The sequence below is a fragment of the Mustela lutreola genome, chromosome 2 (assembly GCF_030435805.1).
Source record: "Mustela lutreola isolate mMusLut2 chromosome 2, mMusLut2.pri, whole genome shotgun sequence".
Lineage (NCBI taxonomy): Eukaryota > Metazoa > Chordata > Mammalia > Carnivora > Mustelidae > Mustela > Mustela lutreola.
Window position 1 is genome coordinate 182,654,002 of NC_081291.1, and position 8,768 is coordinate 182,662,769.

Sequence of the window (8,768 nt, forward strand, 5' to 3'; positions counted from 1 at the left end):
CAGATTCGTGAACTGGTTAAGAGCATGAACTCTGGAGCCATAGTATCTCTGTTCACAGATGAGCTCTTTTACTTACTAACTGGTGACATTCGTCAAATAACTTCTATGTGCCTCAGTTTTTCCCCCCTGTAAAATGGGACTAACCTCATAGACTGGTTGTGAGGATTAAATGTGTTAACACATGTAACACGTGAAAGCCTTAGCTCTATTTAAAAAAATATGAAGTTAGAAAAGCACTTGAAACTGACGACATATGTGAAAGGCTAGAGAGTTAGTACATAATCTGGAAAAAAAGGGTAGAAGGGCAATCACGGGGATTTTATGTTGCAGGAGTGTGCCAACTTCTTTCTATGCTATGGAAAGCTCTGGGAAGGAGGGGGGCATTCTGAGAAGACTGAGGGTTGACGTAGTGGCTGCTGAGGAGAACCTGTGGGGAGAGTGGAAAAAAGGGGCAGCGTGAATACAAGTGAACATTTGAGGAAAAGGTTTTCATTTTCACCCGGAAAGTTATGGGAAACCATTTTCAGAACGTGAAGTGAGTCATGCTGCAAGGAAGGGCGAGGACTCGCTGTGACTTTGACAGTGAGAGCAAGTTTTGTGTATAGAATTTTGTGCAGCAGAATTGATTTGTACTAGATTATAATCTTACAATTATGGTAGAATAACAGAAATAATAGAATTCATCATGTATCTATGTATGTATGTGTATATAGATGTGGACGGGTGGACAGATAAATAAGAACAATTATTTATCAGACATCAAGGCTAATTTACTTGGAAGTGGCTTTTTGCTAACTTTCATTTCATAGACTTCAGAGGGGGAAAAAGCCCCAAATGCATTAAGTTTAAGCATGAGGTCACTGTAGGGAAACTCACAGTCCATGGTGCAGATGAGCCTACACAATAGTGTTCATGGCCTCTATCCATATTTTTGTTGGGGCTGGTGAGTGAAGATACCTGAAAACAAGTTATAATACCTAATAAGCGTGGCATTATCTGCCGAATTAGAAAAAATATCCCTCTCTAGTTTTACTAGGGCAATATACTGAATCAAAATTTATTTTGTATCAAATGCCAGTTGATGTCAAGCATGGCAAGGTAATATAACTGTCAAAAATCAACAAGGTCATAAATTTGAGGCTATTTTTTTTCCCTAAAGATTTTATTTATTTATTTGAGAGAGACAGAAAGTGTGAGTGAGAGTGGGGGAGGGGCAGAGGGAGAAGCAGACTCCCTGCTGAACAGGGAGCCTGACATGGGGCTCGATCCCAGGACCCCAGGATCCCAGGACCTCTGGACCCCAGGAGCATGACCTGAGCCAAAGGCAGATGCTAAACTGACTGAGCCACTCAGATGCCCCTGAGGTTATTTTTTAAAAGCTGATACATAGACCCCCCAACTGCATTCCTGGATTTCCCATTTTATTGATATAGTATGCTAGTTTCAGAATTTTGGAGGCAAATGTAAGTGAAATAGAACATGTTTTCTTCTCCCTGGTAACTAAATGTAGTATTGCTGAGAGGAATAAATTATGTTTCATATATCCTACCTAAGGATTTCTATTTCATCTCAGCAAATTTATATTTCAAATTATAAAAATGATCCTGTAAATATTTGGTTTCATTTTGGTTCTAAAATTCATTTTTTAAAAGAAATTTCTGTCTCCTCCATTAGATGGTAATGTTTTTATTTTGCGTGGGTGTGGTACGGGTCTCTTCTAGTGCCTAACTAATGTCTGCTGCCTTCGAGCCTTCTCAATGCCTCACTCTTTACCAGAGGTTTGGAGTTTTGGTACTTAAGTCTCCTCTTTGCAAAAAGTTCTCATGCCTCATTTGAACTTTTTTTCCCCCTGAAGTTGTAAAGGAATTAGATCATTTATACACCTGTCAATGCTCTGCTGCTCACAGTGTTCTCCTGCATTGAATTCAAGGAGTTTCTGAAGGAATCATCCTCACTGTGCATTATGCATTTGGGCTCCTTACCCATGGGGAGTAAATGTCTTTTTCTTGGGGAGAGCTGTTTACCTGCTACTTGAGGCCAGTTCTGTTTTTTACACTATCTTAATTTCATCTCTGCCGTATTTTAAAATAAAGGTAAATTATTAAATGATTAAGCCTGTGATTTATCTCAAAAGGTAAAAAACCAACCAAACAAACAATGCTCATATTTCTTCCGATAGATATCTTTAGCTTCAGATTAAAAGAAGAAGGAGGGGCACCTGGCTGGGTAAGTTGGTTAAGCCTTTGACTCTTGGTTTGGGTTGTGGTTATGATCTCAGGGTTGTGAGAACAAACCCCTCGTCAGGTTTTGAACTTGGCCCAGAGTCTGCTTGGGATTCACTCTCTCTCCCTCCCTCAGCCCCTCCTCTGGCTTGTTCATATGCAAACACACACACACACACTCTCTCTCTCTCTCTTTTTTTTTTTTTTTTTGAAGAAGGATGATGTATAGAAAAGACTCACTATAATTGTGTAAGGCTGATGATTCACAGACCTGTACCACTGAAGCAAATAATACATTATACGTTAAAAAAAAAAAAGACTCACTGTAATACACAAAATCAAAAGTTATCAAAAGTTACTTCCAAGTAAATTAACCTTAAAATCTGATAAGTAGTTGTCTTTATTTATATATCTGCACATATCTATATATTCTTACATATATACAATGAATTCTATTATTTCTATTCTATTATATATATTATTGTATACATATTTCCTTCTTTTTTTTTTTTTAAAGATTTTATTTATTTATTTGACAGAGAGAAATCACAAGTAGTCGGAGAGGCAGGCAGAGAGAGAGAGAGGGAAGCAGGCTCCCTGCTGAGCAGAGAGCCCGATGCGGGACTCGATCCCAGGACCCTGAGATCATGACCTGAGCCGAAGGCAGCGGCTTAACCCACTGAGCCACCCAGGCGCCCCTACATATTTCCTTCTTTAAAACATTCTATTTAGAGTACCTTAATCTGGAGTACATATTTCATAGGATAATAAAAATTCTCCTTTTAGGCAATATTTATTACTGATTCAAAGAATATACCAAGTTAAGACCCTGCAAGCTCACGCTGTCATGATTTCTGCCCCTTTTAAAATTTCTCTTCCTTTCATTTTCTCCGTGCGAGCTCTGCCCCTCCTTACTCTTCCTCAAACAGCCAAGCACATTCCTGACTTGAGGACTTGGCACTTGCTGCTGCTTCCCCCTGCAAGGCTGTTTCTTCAGACACTGTAGAGTTAGTTTCTTTGTGCTGTCCAGGTTTTCACCAAAATTCGGCTTCACTGTGAGCAACCTCAGTCAGCATGTGGAACCTCAACCTCCCATTTTACCTCCTCCCTGCCTACCTTACCTTTTTTTTCTCACCACTGATGAAGCTCTAACACAGTGTATTTGTCTATTTTCTATCTTCCATAACACAATTCAAGCCCCATTAAGACAAGGCAATTAATTCATTATCATATCCTCAGTGCCTGGCAGAGTGCAGGCACGTCTAAGTGCTCGCTACATGTTTGATAACTTAATGATTAAAACCAAAAAAGAATGGTTCCATGATGTTGGACATACAACTGAGTTTTTCCTTTTTCAACTACGAGTCTATGCTTAATGTAAATCTCTCCTTCTGTGTGTAAATTCAAACTAAGAGTTTTTGGAAAACATGGAATTAGGTTAAACACTCTATGGTATTTGAAATCATCATTGTAAATAGAGGGTCAATGTATTAAAGTTGCACATGCTTTTTTTGTAAGACCCTTGGATAAGTAAATTATATTTTTTGTCATATGGCTTTCTTTATTTTTATTCTGAAGAATAAATAAGTAAATCAGCAGAAAAAATATTTAGATAGGTGGTATGCAATGACACCTTAGGGAAATGTATTTGATGACTTACAATAAACTATGTTCCAAGCAAATTATAATTGCTGCCCAGGAGAGAAAAGCAAAAACCAAGAAATTGTTTCTGCCTTTATTTGGTGGGAATTGTGTGCACATAATGCACTTGGCCAAAAAAAAAATGACAAAGGAGAGTTAAAACTCTTTATAGCAAAATATTTATAATTTCACCACTGGGTTTGAGTTAAATGAGTCTGACTCAAATGGAGGGAAGCCATAAAATTTTTCAAAAATGGGTCCTAGAAAAAGTAATAAGAGTTGGCCCATTTTTTTTTTTTTAAGCCCATTCTTTGTGCCTGGCACCATGGTGAGGACATTGCATGCATTCAAATATTAAATCCTTCAACAACACTGTGAACTGGGGACTATTTTCTCCATTTTGCAAGAGAAAACGGAATCTCAGAGAGGTGTATACCTCTCTTAGTTATTGAACATACAGCTGCTCCATGATAGGACAGAGATTTTGCCCTGAGTGTGTCTCTGAACTACAAAACACATTGCTGCAGATGGAGGCCATGACTCAGAGGCAGGCCTAATAGCAGGTGCGGTAAACCTTTTTGGTAGTTTAAAGATTTTATTTATTTATTTGACAGACAGAGATCACAAGTAGGCAGAGAGGCAGGCAGAGAGAGAGAGAGAGGGAAGCAGGCTCCTTGCAGCAGAGAGCCCAATGTGGGGCTCTATCCCAGGACCCTGAGATCATGAATCCAGCTGAAGGCAGAGGCTTAACCCACTGAGCCACCCAGGCGCCAATCAAGGGCCACTATCCAGTTTTTCACAGCCCAAAGAAGAAAACACCAAGTCATTGTAATGTAGGGTCCTGAGTTTATGTCAATCCTTCCCTAAGTTCTGAAGTCAAAGTTTTGGCTAGATAGAATATTTAAAAGAGAAAACTTGATAGAGCAGACAATTGAAAAAGAGAAAGGAAGTCAGGAGAGAGAGCTAAGTAACCTTGCTGATTCATGGCTGGAGACGCCCCCTGCTTCCTGTCTGACCCCTTGACAGTAAAACATGCAACTTGTAGATAGAAACAAAGGGAGCCAGAGATCAGTAAAAAAAAAAAAAAAAAAATGCTAAGCTAACAACACCAAAGCTACAATAGCAACAACAATGGAGATTTGGAGTCTGGTCTAAGTGTAGTAAACATTTGAAACTGAGGCAGAGGTGATGGAGGTTTGCAAGTATACAAAGGGACAAGAAGGTCTTGGAAAAAACTATTTGGTTGTTTGCTGTTCTTCACTATTGTGATTTTTTTTTTTTTTTTTTTTTTTTTTTTTTTTTTTTGAGAGAAAGACTTTTAGGCTCTGTTTTTCCAGATTGCTTTAGATTTTTTTTTTTTTTTTTTTTTTTTTTTTTTTACTTCTAATTTCATTAGCAGCTCCCTGACAAAGGACAGCCTATGTGATACTTTCAAGCAGACTTGATCATGGTGACCAGTTCTGCTGACTTGGATGCTTTTAAACAAATGATTTTCTTTTTTAAACTCTGGAGAATATAATTTTTATGTATATTATAAACCAATAACTTTTTCTTTTCTCTCCTTTCTTTGTTTAAACTTCCCTGGCTACTCTTAAAACTATACTCACTCTTCCTGAGCTGTAAAATTCTTCCTTTGTTGATGTGTTAAATTGGTCATAATCTGTTGTGGATTTTATATTTTGTGATAGTGATTTAGTCTGTTATAGCATAAACAGGTTCAATTTGTTTACTTCAGTGACCTACTATGCTGGAATGGTTAAAAAAGAAAAAAGCCAAGTTCCCTTATGAGAGTTTTAAGCCAAATTCCCTCTGTCCAGATGGCTCCTGCTACCAAGCCAGGAAAATGTAGAGTCTCTCTATTTCCTGCTGATTTGTTTATAGTGGCCCTTGATTGCTATTAACAATCCCCAGCTTACCAGCTACCTAGCCCTGTCTCTCTTCCACTGCTTCTGCCCTCATTAACCCTTTGGGTTCAATTCCTGCTTCTCTGCTGTCTGATCTTTCCTCACTTCTTTGCACAAGAAACCAAACTTTATTTTTGAGAACTTCTTAGCAATTTGTAAAGACAAAAATAATTAAATCTGTCTACAAAGGGGTAAATGGCCATGCTGACATGAGTGATTCCAGACAGGGCTTTGTGACTTTCATATTTTGTTAATTTCATACTCATGCAACCATGTATGTTCTCATTCTCATTCACTTTTAAAAGAAATGATGAATTCTGAAGCATCTAAAAATAGAAAAGATTCATGAATGCACACATTTCTATCCTCTTCAGATTGTTTTTTAGAGATATTGTAGATATAGCTTTATCGAACCTGTAAGATTTTTCACTACTGAAAGCTCACACTTGGGGCTTTTGGGTGGCTCAGTCTGTTAAGTATCTACCTTCAGCTCAGGTCATGATACCAAGGTCCTGGGATTGAGCCCCATATCAGGCTCACACTCAACCAGGAGCCTGCTTCTCCTTCTCTCTTTGCTACTTCCCTTGCTTGTGCTCTCTTTTGCATGCACTCTCTCTCAAATAAGTTAATAAAATCTTAAAAAAAAAAAAAGCCCACTCTTGACTACCACCTCCCACTCTTTCCTTGTATGTGCTATTTTAGGTGCCCAAGACATAAATAAAAATATCATAGCATTCACAGTTTCCATTATGTTCCAAAATGGATGTTTCTGTAGCTTCCGTTTGAAGTAGGTGGAATGTTCTGTAAAGGAAAAACAAACCGATTGGAATGACGAACAGCTCTGCTTTCACCCTTTTAGCATCTAGGTTGAGCAGATATAACTCCATTAATTAAAGTGAAGTGAATTAAGGTGTCTTTTGCTCTTGATATATTTTAAAAAAGATTTTATTTATTTATTTGAGAGAGAGGTAGAGCACAAGCAGCAGGAGGGGTAGAGGGAGAGGGAGAAACAGACTTCCCAGTGAGCAGAGAGCCCAATGTGCGACTTGATCCCAGGACCCTGGGATCATGACCTGAGCCAAAGGCAGATGCTTAACGACTGAGCCACCCTGAAACCACACATCTGGTATTTTTCTATCTCCTCTTTTATTGTTCTTTTCCCTCTCCCTGCCTTAAATATTAAGCTTCAAATTCCTTTTAAGATTTTTGAAAGTGCCTTTTTGTCTTTTTGTAAGGTGTTGACAATAAGAGCTAATATCCATGCATGTCCTAACTGCTAGGACTTGTGCTATACACTTTATGTGCTATTTTCTCTTTCATTTCTCACAAAACCTTCTGAGAAAGATTTTTACATCATTCTCCTTTTAGATAGAGATACTGAGAGAGGTTGGGTAGAAACATCATCTGGGTGCTTCTTTCCTGAGAAGTAACTGAACAAATGTAATATTGGAATATTTTTCTCCAAGCAGAAGTCCTGAAGCTGAAGTGACTGAGGAAGAAGAATCTGTAACCAGAACCGTTGCTTGAGGAGGAAGAAACTGAGAACTGGGACCAGGGGAGCTGGCTGTTATAGGGCAGCAGCAAAGCCTGCTGGGAGCGGCGACGGGAGGCTGGGAGGATTACCTGGATCCCATACTCTCACCTCTTTTCCCTTCTGAAAGAGGAAGAACAGATTGCTTCCGTTTTCCTCGCTGGATGGTAGGAAGAAATCCCCACATAATAAGTATAAAGAAGATGCATTTTGAACATGAGAAGACCTAAAAACTCCTTATAAATTTAAAATTCCATAATTAGCATTTATTAGTCACAAGTCTCATAATCTAGCCTACTAAATTTTTAGAGTCTACGGGCGATTGTTCTGGTATTTTGTGACCCAATGCTTAAGAGTTACTCCTTGACTGTACTAAAATTTAGCAACATTGATAGATCGTATATTAGATCATAAATCATCTGGAGATTAATTTTGCCACTGGGCCCTTTTTCTTTTTCTTTTTTTTCTTTTTAGCTTTTGATTCTTTAGCTAATCTTAATAGCTTTTTTGTTTTAAAATAATCATTATCACATAGTGTGTATTTAGGGCTGTGACCAATGAATTCAGAAAGCCTTATACTGTCTCTCCAGGAGGGATGTTTGGTTTGTGGGAGCACAGTCTTGCTGAACTAATTCCGCAGGGACAAATACACTATCCGAGGCAGCACATTACAGTGTGCTTTAAGTGAACAGATACATTCCAAAATCAAATGAGGACTTGGGGAATTGCCCACATTTAACCAAATAACCAGCTGTGCAAATGTTAAAATGCAATTGATCTACTACAGTATTTGAGAATCAGGGAGGGTCATTTAGTTCAATATTCAGATGGTTACCCAGCAGGGTTGGAAACTTTGCAGGTCCAGCCATGACTGATATTAGTCATTACTGGAGATGATCAAAAAGGCTGACAGGGCCTCTTTTAATCCAGCTACCATTCCATTTGTGCATTCTCCCTGCAATTTCCAGATCCTGTAAATTTCTTTCCTAAAATTTGGCTAAAGAGTAGTGTTTCTGGTGGATTTTTTCCCTTGTTGATTTCTTACTCCTTCATAGAAATAACATCACTAAGCAGACATACGGATACACATACATGTATCAGAGAGAGAGTAAGAATCCTAGTCAGAAATATTCTGATATCTATCTTTCTTTCTTTCTTTCTTTCTTTCTTTCTTTCTTTCTTTGTTGTTTCTTGTTAGTTCACCCTTCATGCTTTAGTCAAAATTTACTTTGGTGATTTTTGGCCCCTGAAGCCCATATTCACTTTTTTATTTTATATGGATAAAAAACTCTTACACAAACCTTTGACTTCATGTTGTTGTATTTCCTTTGTTTTTCTTGTGTGTTGGCTCTTTGTTTTTTCACTCAGCTCTATTTTAATGAGTTATTTCTGATGACTGAAATAATTATCTTGGTTTATATTACTGTTTTCTTGTCAGTACATAAGATAATTGATTCATTGATTAGGGAG